Genomic DNA, 23,785 nt, shown 5'->3' on the forward strand with positions numbered 1-23,785 from the left:
TAAAATCTTAGAAAGAAATTGGAGGAAAGACTTTGCAGCTGAAAGAAAGCGCAGCTATAGGGATGCCATACTCAGCTACAGAGAGGAAATGAGGAAAGCTCAGGCAACCTTTTACGAGGCAAAAATCGAGCAGGCCGCTAACTCCACTAGTGAGACGTTTGCTATAATAAAAAAAACTTCTTAAATGCCCAGCCCCCCCCCATCCCGGCGGACCCCCATGGAACCGGCTGCGAAAACCAAACAGAGTTCTTCAATACCAAAATCCAGAACATCTTAAAAACTCTTCCTGTACCTGACCTGTCAGTAGATGGACCCACAGTTGACCTTCCTCCTGCCACCCACCACCTGGAATATTTCCCCCCCTTTCCTTGGAGAATCTCCTAGCACTTCTGCCCACAGTGAAGAGCGGATCACCAAGAGACCCGGCACCTATGAACATCTTAGCCAAAGTCTCCTCCACTATCGGTCCCAAAATTACCAATATGATTAATACTGCTCTTGAGTCAGGCATTGTCTCTCCACTCTGGAAGGAAGCTATGGTTATAACTCTTCTAAAGAAGCCCCACCTTGACCTTGCAGATCTGGGCAACTATCAACTTATATCCCTTTTGCCAGGAATCTCAAAAATAATCGCGAAACATGTAAACCGCACCCTCTCTTAGTTCCTAGAAACCTCCAACCTGCTCCACCCATCACAAGCTGGCTTCCGCCCCAGACAGAGTATAGAAACCGCACTGCTGGCAGTCGTTGAGGAAAGCAGAAAACTGCTAGATGCAGGAGGTGCAGCAGCCATCATCCTATTAGATCTGAGCGCAGCCTTCGACATAGTGAATCACAAGGTCTTGATTCATCGCCTTGGCAGGTTGGGAGTATCAGGTACTGCCCTGAGCTGGCTTCGCTCCTTCATGGCGGGATGTACGTTTCAGGTCTTTGAAGACGGTATGAGTTCCAAACCCCAGCCCCTCCAGTGCGGTGTCCCTCAGGGTTCGTTGCTGAGCACGACACTTTTTAACGTATATATGGTCCCTCTTGCATCCATTGTAGCTCCTTTTGGGATCCATATGGTCACCTACGCCAACAACACCCAACTGGTCGTAGCCCTAAATCAATCCGCCCCCTACTCCTCAACCCTACATGCCTGTCTTATGGAAGTGGTAAACTGGATGGGGTCCTCCCACCTGAAACTGAACGTAGATCATTAGATCATGACCCTGGGTAACTTTGATAACTCTGCCCTTAGAACCATCTTGCCAGCCTGCAAGGGTCCAGTTCTATCTCCTAAGCCCGAAATAAAGAGCTTGGGCATCTGGCTGAATTATAATTTGATGTTCCAGGTACAAGCCAATAAGACAGCGGCAAGCTGTTTTGGCCTAATCAGAATGGCTAGGAAAGTGCTTCCCCTACTTCCTCCTCAAGCCAAGAAAACCATGGTCTGGTCCATACTGCTCTCTAGCCTGGACTATGGTAATGCGCTCTACCTAGACTCCCCCGCCGCCGTGATCAACAATCTGCAGGTCATCCAGAACTACGCAGCCAGACTGTTGACGGGGACGTCAAAACTGTCTTCCGCAAAACCCGCTCTCCATCTCCTACACTGGCTCCCAGTGAGAGAGCGAATCAGCTTCAAAGCCCTTTGCATTGTCCACAAATCACTCCAAGGGCTAGGCCCTCCTCTGATATCAGCTATGGTTCAACCCTACAAAGCTAGGAGACAGCTGCGATCAGATGATCTCCACCTCATCACAACCCCCAGAATAAAACGTTCTAGAAGTGGTGGTAGACTCTTCACCCTGAATGCAGGCAGACTCTGGAATGCTCTGCCTCATCACCTCCGGACCGAACCCAGCTACCTCTCCTTCAGGAAACAGTTAAAAACCTTCCTATTTCCCTAAAGCACTCCCTTCATTCTGTCTTCCGGACCAGTAGGTTCAGCCTAGCGCTGGAAGTTTTCCGGGTAGCCATGCGCTCTACAAATGCCCTTTCATTCATTCACCCTCTGATAAGCCTGACTGCTTGTGTCAAGCTACCACAGGGATGAGCGGGGTCATCTTGGGTGTGTAACTCCCTTACTAGAAGGAAGGGTTCCTACTTGAAGAGGGTGCATACCACTGTCAACTAGAGACCCCCATTTCTAGCAGGGGAGTAACACAAATTCTTTCCAATAAAATCCCGTTCCCAGATACACTAACATGTGGGAAGGTTCAAGCTCTCTCTGTAGCACTCCTGAAAGCTATTTTTAGGTTGATCACACATGGTCTAGCAAAAGCTGTGCTGTCAAATCAGACCTAAAAATAACATGGTTCCACATAATGCAAAAAACATTATCTACCTCCATCAGAAGGCAGACATTTGACTCTGAGAGATTACACCTTGTGTAATAAAATATTTGAGGCTATTATTGTAAATTTGTATTCAGCCTTTTATGTGCCTTTTGAGGCAGGACATCTAGTGTGCAGTGTGTCTCCTTTTGAATGAATTGCAGTGTAGAATATTGTTATAAAAACATTTTAAACAAAAAAAAAACATTATGAACGAAGTCTTACTGAAATATTGGTTTTATTTGTATATATGATTCTGTGTCCAGTTTGCGCTTTGGGCTGCCGGTGATTAAGCACTAGCACAATTTGTTCGGGGACTTCTATTTATTTTTCATCCTTAGATTTTGACTAATAGAAAGACAGAGAAAAAGACAGAAACGGGAGAACAAAGGAGGAATAACAAAATGAGAAAACAGTGACTAACAGGGAATTGGGGTGTTTGGAATTGGGTTACTGGTTGAGGGGGGTGAAAACCCTACTCAAGCAGCAACTACAATATCTGTCAGGGTGAAACACAGGCAAATCTCAAATTAACTTGTGCTTGACCCTCTGGTAGCTTGGCACCAAGCAGTCAGGATTAAGGGTAAATGTGTAAAGTATATATGCAGCTTTTCAAACAGTAATACATTGAAAACACAACATGAGAAAAATCCCACACCAATTTAGAAAAATAGCCTAAAATGTTCTAAATTACATTATACGGAAACAACAATTCCAATCCTTATTACTGGAAATAAACAGTTTCAACGTTTTAAGAAATATAGTGTCTAAAAGCACAAAGTGCCAACTGTAGTTATCTGGTCACGCCGGACCAGGACAAAGTCACAAGTTCAGACCACCCATGATGAAGTGTGGGCTGAATTCCGGGACTAAGTTAGGCATCTTGAACAAGAGTGCCTTGAATCCAGGGTGCGGAGCATTGCAAAACACGGTGTCAAGGATGTGTCCAACAGCAGCTGATCTGAGGAGCTGTGAGGCTGTAATGCAAGGTCCTGCACTGTTGTCAAGCATGCCATCAACAAGGGACTTACGATGTGAAGTCCGGCGTCGGAGATGCATTGCACATTGCTGGTTCCAAGGAGGCTGGGGGCTGCAATGTGAAGTCCAGAGTCAGGGATGCATCGTTCTGCGTCCGTTCTGATGTGGCTGTGAGAAGATGCATAGTGCTGCATTGGTTTTGCTTACAGTACCATAGCTGGACTGACACAGCACCTACAGGCCCGCATCCAATGGTCCAGGACTGGTGTGGCACCGCTTGGGGGTAGGACTCCCAGCAGACAGAGTCCAGGTGCAGTAGTCTTTTCTGTCCCTGATCAGGAGGCCAGCTATTAAGCCCTTGGAGTCACTCTGGTGGTCCTCCTGGGTTCAAAGTGCAGGCCCAGTCCTTTCACTCTGGCAGCAGGACAGCAGGAAATATAATAGTGGTCCTTCTTGCAGAGCAGCACAGCAGTCCTTCTGAGTCTTCAACAGGTCCAGAGGTGTACTGAAGAGTTGTATTTGAGGGTCTAATAGTTATACCTGTTGCCAGATTTTAAATAGGAGAAGGTACTCAGGGTTTCCACCCACAGAGGTGTTTGGAATAGCTTGTCTTTGTGCCATTGCCCAAGCATGTCTGGCATCACAATAAACTAGTGTCAAAAACATTGTCAGTGTGCCCAGGTAGAGCCTTTATGGTGTGCAAGTAGGGTAGGTGACAGCTCCTCCCCCACATCAAGCCCATCCTGCCAACTCCCATGCTCCTTTGTCTCACTGTCTTGGAGCAATACACACAAACTAACTACCAGCTAAACTTTGTCATGTGACCCAGGAAATAGACTGCAGGCAGCAAATGGTAAGGTAAGAAAATGACAACTATCTAAAAGTGGCATTTTCATAATGGTGACTTAGAATCTGAATTTACCAATAAGGAGAGTTTTAAATTATAATTCTTTTTCACATCCAACTCGATAGTTCTACCTGCTGCCAATTGAAAGTTAGCCAATGTTATCCTATGGGTGAGGTTTGCCTTGCAGTAGTGAAAAATAAATATAAAAGTTTTTCACTACCAGGAAATGCAAAAGCTAAAAGTACATGATCAACTGTTTAAATACACTGCACCCTGCACAATGGGCTGTTAAGGACCACTTATATGTTTTATAAAGGAAGGTTTAGGCATGGAATTAGGCTTATTTTGTCAGGCTAAAATGGCAGTGTCAAACCGCATGCACTGGCTGCAATGGCAGGCCTGAGACATGTTTGAAGGGCTTTTTAAGTAGGTGGCACAATCAATCATTCAGACCTGGGTATATGTAGTACCACTTAACTAGGTCCTTACAAGTAAGTTAAATGTGTAAACTTGGTGTAAGTCAATGTTACTATGTCTAAAGGAGCGAGCACATGCACTTAAACACCGTTTAATGGTGGTAAAGTGCACCGTGTCCTATGGCCTACGAAACAAGATCAGAACAAATGGAGGAGTAAGGCAAAATGTTTGGGGGGGAGACCATCCTAAGTCTAACAGGTATAACAATGTGTCTTCAAGAGTGAGATAAGGAGACATGACTGTAGGGTGATTGAAGAAAGAGGCAAGATTAGTCAGCTTTATCTTGTGGCAACCCGGGTACTTGGCTGTCCCAGTGGAACATTCCTAAGAAATATTTGGAGCCTCTGCATTTTATATTCTACAAATTAACTATTTGGTAAATTTGTAGAGTGAAACAAGAGGCACATATACAGCTACCACTACCCAAGTAATTTTCCAATTATTGGAGTAAAGACTGGACCAAAGTAGGAAGTCTTAAAATAATTTAATTTCTATTTATACTTTTCTATTTACGACAACAGCACTAGTGTCAATTATAATCAGTTTGACAAATATGATATGGTGTTATTCCTAAATCCTTACCCTTCCGACAGCCTCATTTCATCAAAGTGCTATATAAAAGTGTGCAGAGTTCAGTATTTTTTGCTGCAGCCATATCTATGTCCTTGTAACATGAAGGACACCCATGTTCTAACTTGTGTTATAACCCTTTGATAGCCAATTACTAAGACAAAGGGTCAAAAGCATGGCTGGGAAGGTGAAGACATAGGCATACGTATGATGATAGTGATATAGTAAACAGACACACTTATTCTATGATTCTTATTCATTTTCCATACAAAAGTAGTCAATTCATGTTTGCGTGTAGAAGATTCTATAGATTCAGTCTCTCCTAGGCAATTTTCTAAGACAACAGGTGAAATTAAATGTGATGATGTGAAGACATTGAATTGTGAAATCTTTTACACCACGTCAAACTGCTACATGTTGCTTGTGAATTTTCAACCAGCCTGCTCATACGGTTAAAAGAGATCCAGTATCAATTTGGCAAGCAAGGAGAGGGGATGCGCCCTTTTTATTATCTACCTTCCCCAATCTCTGCTCAGCCAAAACGAAACTATTCTCCAGACATCTTATCTAACAAGAGCTTCATGCAGCTGCTGAATTTTGAAGATTTCAGTCTGTGCTGGCAGATTTATTGAACAGGGGTGAACCTGGAGGTCTGACAAATATCACAACACAACAGGAGGGCTAGAGTAGATTTTGATACCTGCAGGAGTCAATTCCCCTAATATGAATTTATTAATCACAAGAAGAAACCCCTGGGTCTATAACAAACAGGACAGCAAAGACATAGTAAAGGTGTTGTGCCCAATTTAAAGAACTGTTCCCCTCACTCACCAAAGGTGGCATGCTTCATCATAGGATAACCTCCTCACACCATGATGCCTGGTTAGGATGTGAGCTACTACCCCCTCTCTGAGAGGGAGACACTCAGGGATGTTTTGAGAAGAAGCATAGTAAATACCTCAGATGTGCTAGCTGTGATGAGGGCAGCAGAGAAAAATCAACTAGAGAATGTGATAGATAAAAAACGAGCTGCAGGGTGCACAAATATCTTTATTGGTGCATTCCTGGGCCAGAATTAAAAACTAAGGTATCGAAGGAGGGGATTCAACCTGATAGCCACCATTAACATAAATCCACAGATGAACACAAAGGAAGACCTGGTGATTCAGTATAATCCCAATAAAGGTATTAGGTTGAAATTGGACCAGATAGACCCCAACGATTTGAGCAAGAAATCATCTCAGGTAATCGTAATCTTATAGACGGGTACTTGAAGCCAGAATCTACACTGATTGAAATAGTGCAGGATTTTGAGGTGTTTTGCACCAAAATCTCCCTGTGGCTGGTAAAGAAGATCTCTGAAAAACATGCTCCAGGTTTAACAATGAAAGCACCAAAGTGTGAACAGAGCTAAAAGGGGCCCTACGTACAATCCCTCCAAGATAGAGCACTTAAAAAAATCCTGGGAGGCAAATATAAAATGGTGATTGAACAGAGGAAAAGGGTACCGAGGAAGGAGGCATGAAAGGACTGAAACATGCAACTCCCAATTTTCATGGAAGATGTGAGACAGAGGGACTCGATGATCCTAGGTGAAGCCTGGGAAGCCCACTTTAGCCTCATCTTTCATCACTCACAAAGGTTGTCAGTCACAGTAGTACAGGATATGCCCCATGATCCAACTCAATCCTTACAGCTAAGTTTATTTATCACTGTCCAAGAAGTAGAGGTGGCTATTGCACAGGTGATTAGTTTGAAAGCCCCAGACCCAGATGGGGTGGCCATTGATCTTTGTAAGCGAAATCCTAAATTGTGGGCACCATTAATAACTAATAATTTTAAAGCAGTCATTATAGGTTTCAATGCCTGGGTCCTGGAAAGAGGCGATAGTAGTCACCATTTTTAAAAAGGGAGACAGGAATGACCGTGTTTGTTATAGACTCATATCATTGATTGACATAACAGTCAAGTTCTTGGGTAGGGCCCTTCTGGCGAATCTAGAAGAATCTGCATTTACTAATGGGGTACTGTCTAATACACAATACGGTTTTAGACAGGGCATGGGTATGACCAAACAATGCCTCAACATGTCCTTGATTGTCAGCAAGCACATGAAGTCCATGAAGAGCTCTATACTTCTGGCCTTCATGGACTTATCCAGTGCCTTTGATACTGTCAATCGGGACAAACTGTGGACCAGGATGGAAGACATGGGTGTAGATAAAGTATTAGTAGTTCTCCTACGGAGGCTTTACACAAACACATTGGTTACTGTAAGGTATGACAGCAAGGGGGAAAAAACATAACTCATAATTTCTACTGAAGGGGTTCATCAAGGCTGCATCTTAGCCACGTTCTTATTTCTCATCTATACCAATGGGCTTGAGGCTTTCTTACTAAAAAGGGCGCTTGACTTTCCGAGAATTGGCAGGAAATTTGCACATCTCCTCTCATATGCAGATGATACAGTTTTGCTGGCGAGGACAGCTATGGATCTTCAGAAAGTCCTCAAGGCCTTTGCAGAATTCATGGCATCCCTTGATTTAAAAGTCAATACTAATAAATCAAACATCACGGTATGTGGTCAATGCACCACAAAAAACAAAGAGCCATATGATGAAGAACGGCGATAACATTATCGCCGCTTTAGCGGCAGGAAACTGCAGCTAAAGCATTGATAAGGGGCTTGATAATATGCCCTCAGGGCCGGACTGGGAACCAGAACCGGCCCTGGCAAAGTGCTCGGCCGGCCCCCCTCCCCCCCTCCGGGAGGAGAGGGGAGGGGGGAGAGGTGCGACCGCGCTCTGTGACAGGGACGGTTTTCGGCTGTTTTTGTTACAGGGCCGTTTTTGCAGCATAACGGCCCTGTAACAAAAACGGCCCCAGGGGCCCAAAACCGGCCCCCAACCATGCGGCCCACCGGGGAATTGCCCGGTGCCCTCAACGGCCAGTCCGGGCCTGTATGCCCTAGAGAATTCCAATAGAAGCCCAGGTTTGTGGTCCTTCACACCAAAACCTGGGCTTCCATTGGAATTCTCTAGGACATATTATCAAGCCCCATATACCTGCTGTAGCTGCAGTTTCCTGCCGCTAAAGCGGTGATAATGTTATCCCCGTTCTTGATAATATGGCCCTATGTTTTTATGATGCAGGGAAAGTGATAGAAAAAGTTAGGAATTTTTCTTACTTGGGCTATCTATTCAATATTCAGTTGAAATGAGATCCCCTCCAGACAAGTATGTTCGTGGATGCCCTCTTTTGGTTTACATCTAAGTTGGGGCAACAACCATGCCCTCTTTTGGTTTGCATCTAAGTTGGGGCAACAACCAGTAAAATAATTACTGACTCTCTATAGAGAATGAATGAAATGAAATTTATAAACGCGCAACTAAGCCCGAAGGCATCAAGGCGCCTAACCAAAGAAAATCATAAAAGGCAAATCCAGAACTAAGGGTAGGCTTTGGCAAATAGCCACGTCTTGAGAGCCCTCCTAAAGGCTTGTCTTGAGGGAAGAGATTTAATCTCAATCGGCAGAGTATTCCACAACTTTGGAGCCAAAGTTGAAAAAGCTCTGCCACCCCACTTGGCTGTACGAACACGGGGGACTGATAGCAAGGATTTATTGGCGGAGCGCAGAGTTCTGGAAGGGGTATAAGGATCCAACAGGTCCCTTAGGCCTCCCGATCTGTTTGTAGCCAAAGCCCCATAGATCAAGCATAGGGATTTAAAAGAAATCCTGGCCTCGATTGGGAGCCAATGCAGTGTCTTTCTGGCAGCCAAGGCAGAAGCCCGCTTAGGTAGATCCAGTACAAACTTGGCGGCGGCTTTCTGCACCATTTGAAGTCGCATTAACAGACCTTTGTTAATGCCTAAATATAAGGCATTACAATAATCAAGTCTTGAGCCTATTAATGCAATTACAACTTGCTTTCTGGCTTGAGGGGACAGGTAATGTTTGATCTTCTGCAAGATGTTTATTATACCCCAACATGTGGAGATAGTCTTCTTTACTTGCTGACCCATCCCCAGGGTAGGGTCAATCATGACTCCTAAGTTCCTGGCCAGGATAGTGGGTGTCGAACACACGCCCAACGATGTAGGCCACCATTCCGCCGACCAAATGTCCTCCTTTCCTCCGAACACCAGAATTTCTGTCTTCTCGCCATTAAGCTTCAATGAATTGCAAATCATCCATTGAGCAACTGCCTCCATACAGTGTCTAAAATTGGAGGCAGCAGAGATGACAGGTTGGGCGAGAGACATCAATATCTGCGTGTCGTCGGCATAGGAGACTACCTCCATCCCATAAGATCTAATGAGCCTGGCAAGTGGGGTCACATAGATGTTGAAAAGGGTCGGACTTAATGCCGACCCCTGAGGAACCCCACAATGCACAGGAAGGGATGGAGATAGAAACTCCCCCAGCTTAACTCTCTGTTCCCTCTGGCCGAGAAAAGAGGCCAGCAAACTAAGTGCAGGCCCCTCCACCCCTATCTCCCTCAGCCGAGATGTTAACACTGAGGGAGACAGGGTATCAAACGCAGCCGTGAGATCTACCAGGATAAGGAGAGTGGTCTGGCCCTTATCTACTCTGGTACGGATGTTGTCAAGCACAATGGTAAGGGCCGACTCCGTGCTATGCTCTCTCCGAAATCCATGCTGCAAGTGATCCAAAAGGCCAGAGGTTTCCAGAAAGGCTGCAAGATGCTGGTTGAGATGGGTTTCCAGCATCTTTGCAGGTGCTGGGAGCAGCGAAATGGGGCGGAGATTTTTGAGAACCCCCGGGTCTAATGTGGGCTTTTTTATTAACGGTTTAACCACCGCTTTTTTCCATTGTGAGGGGAAAGTCCCATCCCTCATTGCCCTGTTCATGATCTCTAATAACGGAGGCAGAAGAGTCTCCTTACATTGTTTAAGGAGTTTCAAGGGGCAAGGGTCTAGAGGAGATCCCGACCCCGACCTAGTCTTGATCAGGAGGACTTCAAGTTGCTGGAGGGAGAGGGGTGGAAAGCTGGACAAACACCCTGAAAACACCTCCTCGGATGATGTTAACAATGGGACAGGTAAGCATGTAGAGGTAGATAGTGCCGACCTCCGAAGCTCTAGTGCCGAATAAATGTCCACAATTTTAGATTGAAAGAATTGTGCAACATCATTGCAGAGCTGCTGTGAGCTGATAACAGGATCAGGCACCTTCAATGATGTAAGCGTGTCTACGATCTTGAACAGCTCTTTCGGCGAAGAGAGTGAGGAGGTAAGAGAGGTAAAATACTCTTGCTTAGTTCTTATCACCTCCGTCGTATAATAATAATAATAATAATAATGCAACATTTATAGAGCGCCTGGCTACACATAGAACAGTGTGTCCCCGCGCTAATCACTGATAAATTCAACGAGGACCTGAGAGAACGGGATTATGAAATGGGGAAGAGGAGTGTTTTTAATTTCCTCCGGAATCCTATTTCGGATGGCTCCATCCTCATATTCAGTGGTAGAGCATTCCAGTATTTGGGGGCTAAGAGCCTAAATGAGCGTCCGCCCATTCTGGCCCTAAGAATACAAGGTGTTTTAAACAGCATCGCACCAGAAGATCTTAGATTGCGAGTAGGGCGATGTATGGCCAGGAGGTTCTTGAGGTAATCCGGACCTTTGTTCTGGGCTATGCGATGTGCGTAGCAGAGGGCTTTAAATTTAATACGCTCCCTGACGGGAAGCCAGTGGAGTTTAGCCAAGGCAGACTTTCCTGATGCTCTGCGCGGGAGGCCAAGCACTAAACGTGCGGCAGCATTCTGCACGCATTGAAGTTGATGAAGTGCTTTTTGGCTTAGCCCTAACAGCATGGTGTTGCCGTAATCAAGGTGTGGAGTCACTAAGGCGTGAACAATGTTTTTTCTGGCTACTGCAGGTAGGAGGTCTAAGACCTTACGAAGAACCTTGAGTAGGCCAAAGCATCTCCCTGTGACTTTATTAACGTGGATCTTGTACGAGAGGTCGGTGTCCAACATAACACCAAGGTTACGTACCGACTCCCTCGGAATGGGGGGATCCCCAAGTTCACTGGGCCACCATAGCCTTGACCATGAAGATGTTGTTCTCCCGACCACCAACAACTCTGTCTTTTCGCCATTAAGGCGTAGGCAGTTGTCAATCATCCAAACTGCCACTGCTGACATACAGTTCGAGAAGTTGATGGCATCTTGACTACGGTCGGGTGTGAGTTTAAACACCAACTGGGTGTCGTCAGCGTAGCTAACAATGTCCACCCCAAACACCTCCACCACGCGAGCCAGGGGTTCCATGTAGATGTTAAACAAGGTGGGGCTCAAACTTGATCCCTGAGGAACCCCATGGCTTACCTTGCGTGGGGACGATCTGAAGGGAGGACAATGTAGCTGAAAGCTTCTATCGGCTAGATAAGACTTAAGCCAGGCTAGCGCTGACCCCGTCACCCCTATCTCCGTCAGGCGAGACATCAGCGTGGAGTGCAGCACGGTGTCAAACGCTGCACTCAGATCTAATAAAACTAATGCTGCTGTCTCGCCTTCATCCGCTATCTGCCTTATGCGCTCAGTGGAATATAGAACGGCTGACTGCGTCGAGTAGCCGGTTCTGAATCCAGATTGGGATGAGTGGAGATGGGTTTCTTCTTCTAGATGTTTCATAAGCTGTTTATTAGCAATTTTCTCCACAATCTTTGCACAGAAGGGAAGAAGGGAGATGGGGCGAAGGTTTTGCAGTTGTAAGATGGGGATGTTGTGTTTTTTCTTTAGGGGAATGACCTGGGCAGTCTTCCATGCTTCAAGTACATGACACTCTTGAAAGGACAGAGTGATCATGTGGCTAATATGGTCGATTAGCATGCTCTCCATAACACCTTTACACCGCGCCACTGGGCATGTGTCAGATGGAGATCCGGATTGTATGCTTTTGACAATACCTAGAAGTTCGTTTCTTTCTGGCGTTGTGAAGCATGATAGCCGCGATTTTTGTGTGGAAACAGCTACATTAGTCCCAGGACTGGTTGGCAGGTTGTTACTAGCTGTAAAGGTGTCATGAATTTTGTCCACCTTATCCACAAAATAATCGGCTACAAGATCGCATAACTCATTAGAGTAGACGTCTTGAGCCTCAAGCCTGGATGGGGTCGTGAGTTCTCTGTAGATACCAAAAAGTTATTTGGTGGGGTTGTCTGCTGATTCGATTCTATTTTTAAAATAGATGCCCTTTTCTGACCTTAATAGTTTGTGGTATTTTTTTATCTCTATTTTATAATCTTCTTTGAGTTCAGGGGCATAATTCAGCCTCCACCTCCGCTCTAGCGTTTTACATTTGGCTTTAGACAATCTAAGTTTTTCAGAGAACCACAAAGCTGTTTTGGATTGCCTGGTCGGGGGTTTAGACACCCATGGTGCTACTTCATCCAGAGCCTTGGCCATCCAATTCTCATAACTGTTCCATGTTTCCTGAAGTGTGTTACATTGGGGCATGGGATGGTTAAGTAAGGCGCGTTCGAATAGTTCATGGGAGAATTTCTTCCAGACCCTGCGCTTAATAGGTAAGGCTCTATTAGATTTAGTTGGCGGGGGGGTGTCTTCTATTTCGAACGGGACGATGCAGTGGTCTGACCAGACCAACTGGACCGGGAGTAGGACCACAACACCTTCCCAATTAAAAAAAATGGGGTCCAGTGTATGGCCCATCTGATGTGTGGAAGCAGTAGATAGTAGCCTAAGCCCGACAGAGTTTAGTGCTGTTATCACGATTTGTGCCTCTTTACACTCTTTGTCTTCACAATGGAGATTAAGATCTCCCAAGACCAGGAATTTTTTGTGTCTGATAACAGGTTGATGTACTAGGTCCAGGAGTTGGTTTGCGAAGTTAGCTGCACTGCCTGGGGGGCGATATATCAGTAGACCGTTAACCGTGTTTTTGGGGTGTATTTTAAGGGTGAACATACCGCACTCTGTATTAGGTATGGTAGCTTTAGTAAGTGCACAGTCTAGTTCTTGTTTGTAGATTATAGCTAATCCCCCACCACGTTGCTTTTGTCTGTCTAATCTTCGTAGACTGTACCCCGGGGGGATAGCTTCAAGAACCTCCGGGGAGGATGTTTCATCCAACCATGTTTTAGTGAGAAACAGGGCGTCCGTTTGCCTATTTTGCAGTAAGTCGTAAATCTCGACTTTATGCTTCCTCATGGACCTACAATTCAGTAATAGCAGCTTTAATTTAGCTATTTCCTTAGTCTCTCCTCTGAACAGTGATAGTGTAGAATTACACGTTTTACAGTAGGGGGGTAGTGAATTAGCCGGGAATGTTTGGGAACAGCTGAGGGCCGATTTCTGATTGAGTGACAGCAACTCTGATTTAACATAGTTGATGATTAGACTTATTTTGCAGTGACTCACTGTTGGCTGGATCAGGGAGTCCTGCCCCTTGCCCCGTCCGTTCGCGGACGGGCCCAGACGGGCAGGACTCTGGCTTGACTCCGGCGCGCAACCGGCGCGCCCGCTGTACGCGTCCGCTGCGCGGAGCCATCGCTGTATGTTTCTATATGGCGCCTGAGGGGCAAAGGAGGAAAGCCCTCACAAAGATGGCCGCCACTGAGTACTCGTCCCAGCCCCTCAGTAATGCTGGCCCTAACTCGGCCAGTAAGTGCGTGCAGAGGCAAGTAATCTGCCAAATGCAAATTAGAATTTAAAAAATACTTGAGGGCGAGGAATCCGCACCCCAAAATCGGTGCGTGATTCTAGCGCCTCGGAAGGTGAAGCGTAGCGCGCTGATGCCAGGGGGAGGGAAAGGACACAGAGGATAAAATAAAACCGAATTTTTAAAACCAGTAGGAATTTCAAGCACCCGGCTCAAGCCTCTGGTGAAATAATAGCAGCAATTTACAGAGAGAAGTGCACTTTCTGTTTTTATATGGCGCCTGAGGGGCAAAGGAGGAAAGCCCTCACAAAGATGGCCGCCACTGAGTACTCGTCCCAGTCCCTCAGTAATGCCGGCCCTAACTCGGCCAGTAAGTGCGTGCAGAGGCAAGTAATCTGCCAAATGCAAATTAGAATTTAAAAAATACTTGAGGGCGAGGAATCCGCACCCCAAAATCGGTGCGTGATTCTAGCGCCTCGGAAGGTGAAGCGTAGCGCGCTGATGCCAGGGGGAGGGAAAGGACACAGAGGATAAAATAAAACCGAATTTTTAAAACCAGTAGGAATTTCAAGCACCTGGCTCAAGCCTCAGGTGAAATAATAGCAGCATAGTATAGTTCCTTAGGAGGGTTTTATGACTATCCCTCTCATGCAAATCCCAAGTCATCCTCCAGAGACGTTCCTGTCTCCGTACTCCCTGCCTAAGAAGTCTTAACGATTCCGAGAACCATGGGGCCGATGGACTTTTCCTCGCGGAGTAACGCAACGGGCGTGAGCCAGTTCGTCAATAGCTGTTTTGATGGCACTATCCATCTTTACTACTGCAGAGCTTACGTCCTCCTCTGGGGAGATCACCAAACTGGGCAATCTAGGGGCGAGCACGTCATTGGTTATGTTTTTGAGGTTAAGTCTCAATTCCATTTTGCTTGGCTCATTTCCCTTGCTATTAACAGTAGCGATCCTTAGTTCTATTGGGATTGCATAATGGTCCGACCATGAGAGAGGGATGGGAGTTTCAATGGTCAGCCTGGTGTCATTAGAGAAGACCCCGTCCAGCGTATGGCCGGCCTGATGTGTGGGACCCTTGACTAGCTGTTTCATCCCACAGCCAGAGAAAATATCCAAAAGGGATAGAGTTTCATTTGACTCCAAATTTTCCAAATGGAAATTCAGGTCCCCCAGAACAGTAAAGTGCTCACAGCCAAAATGTGGCTCTAATATATTGAGCATGTGATAGCCAAAATCTGTTCTGGTCCCCGGTGGTCTATAAATAAGAAAGCCAGTAAACGGAACTACATATGATCTGTTAATGGAAAACTGAAGGGCCTGAAAGGTGTCTTGAGGTTCAGAAATTGGGATAATATGGCAGGAAACGCAGTCTCTATAGAGGATGCCCAACCCTCCCCCTATAAATCCCACTCTGTCCTCCCTCACCAGCGTATACCCTTCTGGTACCGCCTCAACCAAATCAGGCCCCGAGGAGTCCTTAGCCCACGTTTCCGTAATGAAGACCCAGGCGGGTTTTCTGGCCAGTACGAAATCCTTGAATGCAAGATTGTTCTTAAATAATGACCTCGCATTTACAAGAAACCCCTTATCGCTCCTCAGGCTAATTCCTGAATTAAAACTCGGACCGGTGTAGCAACAGCAACAGAAGCCGACACCATAGAGGAAGACCGAAAACAGTGGCAGCCGGGGGAGGTCTGAAGCGCCTCCGGGGCGTTCCTATGGTGGCAAGGCAGCTTAGGAGGCTTAAGAGTGATCAAGTCCTGCCAAGAATAATTAATCCCTATGTACTCACCATGGGTATGTCCAGTCTCCCAGCCATCCAGCCCGTCCTTAGCGCGGACGGGCGCAGACGGCGTTACTGCGGCACACACGCCGCGCGCACACGCTGCGCACCAGCATGTTAAGCCTATATAGGGCTCTAGCGAGTCAGCCTGACTGCTAGACGCTACCTGGACTGGCGTCCTATCAGCGTCCCCTACCTACCCCCAAGATGGCGTCGATATTCCCAGAAAGCGCGAAATGCGCTAGGAAGGACCCGCTGAAGCCGCGGTAAAGGGCACAATTATGGTGCAAGTAAGTGACAGTGATTTTAAAAACAGGGGAAGTGTTTAAAATAAATTTAACTAAGAAAACAAAAACGGGGTATTTTTAAAATATAGCACGGCGCCTAAATGCCACAGCGCAGCGCGCAGCAATGGAAAGCCTTAACAGGCAAACCCACCTTCCACTGCCCCTTAAGTACTCTTCGTTCTGAATGCCTTTAGCCAGTCAGCCTGACTGCTAGAGCGCTACCTGGACTGGCGTCCTATCAGTGTCCCCTACCTACCCCCAAGATGGCGCCGATATTCCCAGAAAGCGCGAAATGCGCTAGGAAGGACCCGCTGAAGCCGCAGTGAAGGGCACAATTATGGTGCAAATAAGTGACAGTGATTCTAAAACAGGGGAAGTGTTTAAAATAAATTTAACTAAGAAGACAAAAACGGGGTATTTTTAAAATATAGCACACCGCCTAAATGCCACAGCGCAGCGCGCAGCAATGGAAAGCCTTAACAGGCAAACCCACCTTCCACTGCCCCTTAAGTACTCTTCGTTCTGAATGCCTCTAGCCAGTCAGCCTGACTGCTAGAGCGCTAGCTGGATTGGCGTCCTATCAGCGTCCCCTACCCACCCCCAAGATGGCGCCGATATTCCCAGAAAGTGCCAAATGCGCTAGGAAGGACCTGCTGAAGCCGCGGTGAAGGGCACAATTATGGTGCAAGTAAGTGACAGTGATTTTAAAAACAGGGGAAGTGTTTAAAATAAATTTAACTAAGAAAACAAAAACGGGGTATTTTTAAAATATAGCACAGCGCCTAAATGCCACAGTGCAGCGCGCAGCAATGGAAAGCCTTAACAGGCAAACCCACCTTCCACTGCCCCTTAAGTACTCTTCGTTCTGAATGCCTTTAGCCAGTCAGCCTGACTGCTAGAGCGCTACCTGGACTGGCGTCCTATCAGTGTCCCCTACCTACCCCCAAGATGGCGCCGATATTTCCAGAAAGCGCGAAATGCGCTAGGAAGGACCCGCTGAAGCCGCAGTGAAGGGCACAATTATGGTGCAAATAAGTGACAGTGATTCTAAAATAGGGGAAGTGTTTAAAATAAATTTAACTAAGAAGACAAAAACGGGGTATTTTTAAAATATAGCACACCGCCTAAATGCCACAGCGCAGCGCGCAGCAATGGAAAGCCTTAACAGGCAAACCCACCTTCCACTGCCCCTTAAGTACTCTTCGTTCTGAATGCCTCTAGCCAGTCAGCCTGACTGCTAGAGCGCTAGCTGGATTGGCGTCCTATCAGCGTCCCCTACCCACCCCCAAGATGGCGCCGATATTCCCAGAAAGTGCGAAATGCGCTAGGAAGGACCTGCTGAAGCCGCGGTGAAGGGCACAATTATGGTGCAAGTAAGTGACAGTGATTTTAAAAACAGGGGAAGTGTTTAAAATAAATTTAACTAAGAAGACAAAAACGGGGTATTTTTAAAATATAGCACAGCGCCTAAATGCCACAGCGCAGCGCGCAGCAATGGAAAGCCTTAATAGAGCTAAATGCCTCCCTATTGCCATCTATGGGGCATGTGTATTGGGGTATAAAAGTTGCCATCAGCTTCATGCAGAAGAAAATAAGTTCATTAAAGGACGTCTGATGGTACCAAAAAGCACCTCTACAACATTCTGCCATGCAGAATTGGGCCTAGATCTTATAGCATACTGTATTTGTCTTGCCCTGTTGTGCCTATGAGGTAAGATTTGGCAATCGGAAAACTTAGGGCCATATTATCAAGAACGGCGCAAACATTATCGCCGCTTTAGCGGCAGGAAACTGCCGCTAAAGCAGAGATAAGAGGCTTGATAATATGCCCTAGACAATTCCAATAGAATCCCAGGTTCTGGTTTCAAGGACATCAAACCTGGGCTTCTATTGGAATTCTCTAGGGTATATTATCAAGGCCCTTATCGCCGCTTAAGCGGCAGTTTCCTCCCGGTTAAGCAGCAATAATGCTTGCGCCGTTCTTGATAATATGGCCCATTGAGTTCTCGAGAGATATCATTATGTTTTGCTTAAAGGCTAATAGAGCCGATAACTTTGCCTGGCTTCACTTTCGGAAAGACAGGTTTTATGAGCCAAGACTAGGGCATTTTTTTTTATATCCCCATAACATTCCCCCAAATGCTAATTATATTATTAAACAGGCCTCTTTTAATACGGCCAACTCATGTAAGCCACAGCATCCAGGTCATTTGGGAGTCCCCATCCAACTACGGCCATCCCATCGTTTTATTGAACCTTTTCCATGATTGTCCAGACTGGATTTTATTTTACTAGGTTTTGGGCAGGCATTATGCACTCTTTGGGAGCCGTCCCCCTCCAAAGCGGATGGGTGGGTAAGCTCACGCCATGCCACTGTGACAACCTATCTAAGCAAAGCATGTTGCACTTTCTAATATTCTGTGCACTTTATAACTCAGTGAGAGTTAGATTCTTGCTATCATTATTGAGTAAGCTTCGACTATTCATGTATAGTAAGGGTTTAAGCGATCTACACTCCTTGAGTTCTACTGATGTAGCAAGGTTTTTTTGGGGTACAGCTGTGATCAAAAAGCGATATGAAAAAAATCAGTTCTAGATAAGGACTGTTTTTGCTGTTTTGATATCTGATGATGGTTTTAAGGTCTTTATTTTGGTTTAGTTGTATTGTTTTATTTAGTTATTCATTTTATGTACCTTAACCCTTTCGATGCTGATGACGAGCTCAGCTCGTCATCACCCACGGGTGGCGTGTGCTGATGACGAGCTCAGCTCGTCATGTATCGCGGAAAAGGGAAAACAGCCGCACAGCGCAAAAATCGCCGCAGCATCGATGCGGTTAACGACCCTCCAGCATCAGGCCAGGCTGAAATTAGTATAGCAACTTGGGTGACTGGGTGGACCCTATATTGGCATTTTTCTGGTTTTCATTTTAAAAAAAAATTGTCACCCGTGTGTTGATTACAGTAGTAGGGTCCCATCCTACATCATGAATAAGATGCACACCTCATATCTCATGTTGTTTTAGCAGGCATGGAACGTTAACATTTTTTATGTGTTTTATCTGGTATAGATTGTTATTATTTTTAGCGAGGTTTTGTAATGTATTTTAGTTTTTATTATGTGTGCTTTTATGGATCATCAAACCGAAATAAAGCTTTTTTGACTGACTGACTGACTAAGTGGGTGTCCCCGAATCATAACAATGTTTTAGTGGGTGTGCCTGGGTTGATTCGGAACCAATAGGGGTGAAGAACATTTCAGAAACAGATGTAGGGGTAGCCCCACTTCAAAGACTGTACCAGGTATGAATATTGGACTTCCTGAACCACTCTTCAGTGCAATCCTGGAATTGTGGAAGACTGCAGCAGGACTGCCTTCTACTCCCAAGGACTGCACTTCTGCTTGAGGCCTGCTTTGCTCCCCAAGGACTGCCCTGACGTAACCAGGGGACGGTCCTGATGCTTGAAGCCTCCCATGCTGCTGGAAGGAGAAGGGAACCATCTCCTTGAATCCAGTATTACCTGTGTGACTCCAGGGGTTAGTTGGCTGGCCTCCTATATGAACTACAGGGATATAACAAGCTCTAGAGACCTTGCACCCTGCACCTGACCTCTGCTGGACTGAATCCTAAACCCCCTAGGTGATGCCCCTTAGGCCCTTGAACCATGGAAGTAGAATTAGAGGTACTGCTCCTCCCTAACCCAAAACGTTGGTGAAAAGAGCAGAAGACCGGGATGTACCTGCCAGCCAATCCGTCCAAGATGCATTGCGGATTGGTTTTACTGCACAGTAGCTCCTGCTGTCTTTTTCTCTGCAGCAGCCAATCCTGTTCAGCGGGACCTCCAAGTGATGGTATCCAGCCTTATGGAGCCCTCTTTGGTTACAGCTTGCAGCTTCTTCCTGCTGAGGGTTTTCCACTTCCAAAAAATCAGCCTAGTCCGAAGGTAAAAATCTTCACTGGGCTTCACTACGGTTTACGGTGACAGGCTCCCCATCAATGACCAAATGTTATGGTCTAAAGTAGATGCTAGATGTATAAATCCACATATACAGTAAGGTGTGGTTCAAGTAATGTTGCAGTGCAATATGGCTTTTCTTGAAACCAGATTGCACTACAACAGTTGCTCCTTTTTCCTCTGCCCAACCTTGGATAAGCCTACAGTAAATACTCCAAGTGGTTAAATGATAAATGAGTACGTTGAATGGACAATTCAGGGTTGCCACTTTCACCCTTTTTTTAAAACATTAACAAGTAAATATTGGCATCAATATTGAAAGTGTAAGGTCAAAAGTCTCTAAAGCTGTGCCCTCGTCCTGTGTCACAAGTCTCCTGACAGTACTCTATGTGATATTGGTGGGCTTGTCACTAATATAGGAGTAGACTCTGTTGGCTGGATGTAGCCCACCCAAGTAGTACTCTTTTTTAACATGGTTTACTACTGTCCCATGATCAGGAATCTAGTAAAAGCTGGTGGTAACTAATTAGATCAGTGAGGTACATGCTTTTTCTTTTACCTCAACCCCGGTCAGGATACTGACTATTGTCCTTCTGTTTAATTCAGATAGTGACTTGATCCCTCATTCACCATCATCATTTTGAAGCATCCATGGGCATGTTTAGGTAACATGACGCAGGGTATGCTTGTGCCTATTTACATTGTTGCTCTTAACTTGTAGGGTGCTCTGAAGGGTCACTGGCAATCAAATTTGCCTATCTTTCTTCTCTTTGTATTTTCCCTTGTGCTGGTCTACAACTTTCCTTCTTTCTCCAAAAACATTGTAAGTCCAAGTGAATTGTCTGAAATCATCCTTGGGGAATAAGGATATTATGTTGCACTGGGCTAAATCCAAACCAGTTCCATCAGGTTAGAGTGTGACTTGGCCATAGAAACACTGGGAAAAAAACTGGGCTCTGAAAGTGAGGCCAATGTACAGTCCCTTGCAAAGGACATGAGCTGCCTGCCCATCCTCCACATACTGCGCTTTGAATTATTACTTCAATTTCTACTGGAAAATTGGTCTGAACTAACTTCCTCAGGACTAGATGTGCACTGGCACCTCCAACATCTACAGTATTTAGCTTTTACGTGTTGGAGCTCTGCATAACAGAGTAGAAAAAGCAGGAATAAGACTCATAATATCCTTTTTCAGAGGTAAACAACCATTTTATCAATATCAAATACAGGGAGAGAGAAGCTATGAACAACAATGCCCACTCTGCGTTCAAAGTATCCATCAAAAGTTTCAAAAAGGAGTGGATGTTGTACTAGGATCACTCTGCAGAAGATTCTCTTAGGACCGAGAGTAAACGTTTGATGGTGAGGGGCACCTAAGACACCCTTCTATACATCTGTTTCTTGTTTTTAATCTTACCCCCACCCTTGCTTGATTAAATTTAAGATGTGTTTGGTAGGAGGTAATTTTAGATCACTCTTTGATACAGATCTCTCATTGTCTCACCAAGCTGGGAGACTGTCTCTTGCGGGAGATATAAATAAAAGACCTGCTGATGATGCTACCGCCATTAGTGCGTTGATGGCTAAATACATACCGTTGACCGAAAATGACTGTTGAGGCTCCTAGGAGAATCTTTTTCAGAGTGCTCCTAGTATGACACCCTCTCCTTTTTGATACTTTTGTAAAAAAAAACATAGTCATCGAACTCGGGGGAAAAACCTGCTGCTCCTGTTTCCGAAGGGCCCGGAATTAGACTACTTGGCATGGAAATCCCTTGTCTGTTGTGTTAGAGACCGAGATCAGCATCATCATCTTTCCCTGATGAGATCAGAGTCTCTGAGCTACCAAGATAGATAACATAAGGAATCTATTCAGCCCGGCCTATAGGTTCCTTCATGTGCAGCTGAGTTGTTCTGTATATGATTAAGAATCTATGAACAATAGTTGGATTATGTGAGACCTATGTACCTGTGTACCTGTCCCCCACATTACCGCATTTCTTCAAGCAACCTTTGAATGTGAGTGTCACATGCACATATACCCTGAACGTTTTCCTTTATGTAGTGGAACTATTATGAGAATCCCATGTCCATCTCTCAGAAGCAATCCACAGATGATCATGTGAGACGTGTACACGTGCACTACATTGCAGCATTTCTTCAAGTAATTATTGATCATGAGAGACCTCTGTAATTGCACCCGGAACTGCTACATTTCTTCAAGAAACTGGTAGTTGTAAGAAGCTCAATGCCCACTTCCTTTATTGCCACATTTCTTCTAGAGCTGGCAATAAAGGTGTAGGGAAATGTTGAACCTGGTTCTGAGGGATGCAAAACGTAATCATGAGAGACAGTAATCTCTGAGTTTTACAGTTCAAAAGACTGCTTAATTTGATGGAAGCAGTTGATGCTGAGCCCTGATAATGAGTGTTGTGGGCAGTGGTGGCTGGTGAAATGTTAAAGTGGTGTGAATACGCACATGCCTGAAACTGACCCAAACAAAGCGCAACTTTATCAAGGCCTGTCACGGGTGTGGGAGGGGGCTGCCAGGGCTTTAAAACTGATGCATCATGTGCCATTATTTGTCAAAGACACTGGCTTGGAGGCTCTATTTTCAAAAGGCAATTGTTAAGTAATACTTGATAAATAAAGATTTATAGAGGTCTGTTTTTCTAGTTAGGTGGCCCCATTTGGCCAACTGCTAATGCATGTGTCACTTTGAGCAGATTAGTGAAATGCATTTGGGGGTGCATCTTGGTTTCACATGCAGGATAATTAACACCAAGAAAATGTAACAGAAAATCAAGTTTAGATTTTTTTTTAAAGTGGGTCCATTTGAAGATAAAAAATGGTCTGCATGGTAAGTGTGCATAACCATATATACATGGAATTACAGAGCGACAGCGAGGTCACATGGAAGGCAACATAGGCACATGTCACAGTGGATGCTATAAAACCATATGCAACAAGTATACAGGTTGTTTTGAAAAAGAAAGCTATGATGCGTTTTAGGTCATGTAGTGCCATGGTGTGCAGAAGAAAAATATAACTATAAATATATACAACAACAATGCTATAGCCAGAAAAGTCAACAGTTTCAGTAGTGATGGGACTTTCCGAGTGCCACCTTTATACTATATGCCTGCAATCTCAGCGCAATACAAAAACATCTCAACACACAGAGAGAGGTCCCTGCAGAAAATGCATCAAAATGTAGGTAGGAAGCCAAGCCTCTAAGCCTACACCTACCACAGCATCATCTAGCCTTCTACAGCATAACACACTAGTGGCCACTGCTCACTGAGAAGCCACATCATCTGGACTCCTTGGAAAGCAAATCGCATCAGTCAAGTTAGCATGGAAGGGTCTTTAATGACAGTAAATATATTTTTTAAAGAAGGAAGATACAAAAAGGGCAGGGGGCGGAGCCCCGGTGCTCTTATGTAGGAACCCCCTCTGCGGGGCAGTGCCGATTCTGACAGTGTGGCAGGGACTCCTTAACCTGACATTAGCAGAAGCTTCTGTTCCTGACAATGTGGTGTGGTGATCAGGCCTGAAGGGAGGCAGAGGGCTGAGCCTGAAAACACAAAGTTTTTCCTAAATGATCACCAGAAGGAGAAGGTGTGATTTGCACAGTTGTTCAATTGAGTCTTTTGTCAAATAATCTATTTTATCTGATCACCGTCGTTAAATGAGAAGACTCTTAATGTCAGATGTCACAGCAGTGCTGCACTTCCTGGTTCCTTAGCCAACCAACAGGAAGTATTTTCAAGCTCCGGTACAAGGACATCCCTCTCAGAAATGGGAGACAAGTTAATTGTTTGTCGACTGTTTATTGTGGGTGTTGTGAGGGCACATTTGCAGCAGTGCTATTCGAGCATGCCTTAGGTGGGCACACGGGTCATTCATCTC

General features: G+C 45.4%; 1 protein-coding gene across 5 annotated transcripts in view; it reads left to right on the top strand.

The window, feature by feature from the left end:
* SLC4A10 (solute carrier family 4 member 10) overlaps positions 1-23,785 on the top strand; it is a 1,035,540-nt gene that overhangs the window by 305,729 nt on the left and 706,026 nt on the right. The gene's annotated exons all lie outside the window — the stretch shown is intronic.

Source organism: Lissotriton vulgaris, chromosome 2_1, assembly GCF_964263255.1.
Source record: "Lissotriton vulgaris chromosome 2_1, aLisVul1.2, whole genome shotgun sequence".
Classification (NCBI taxonomy): domain Eukaryota; kingdom Metazoa; phylum Chordata; class Amphibia; order Caudata; family Salamandridae; genus Lissotriton; species Lissotriton vulgaris.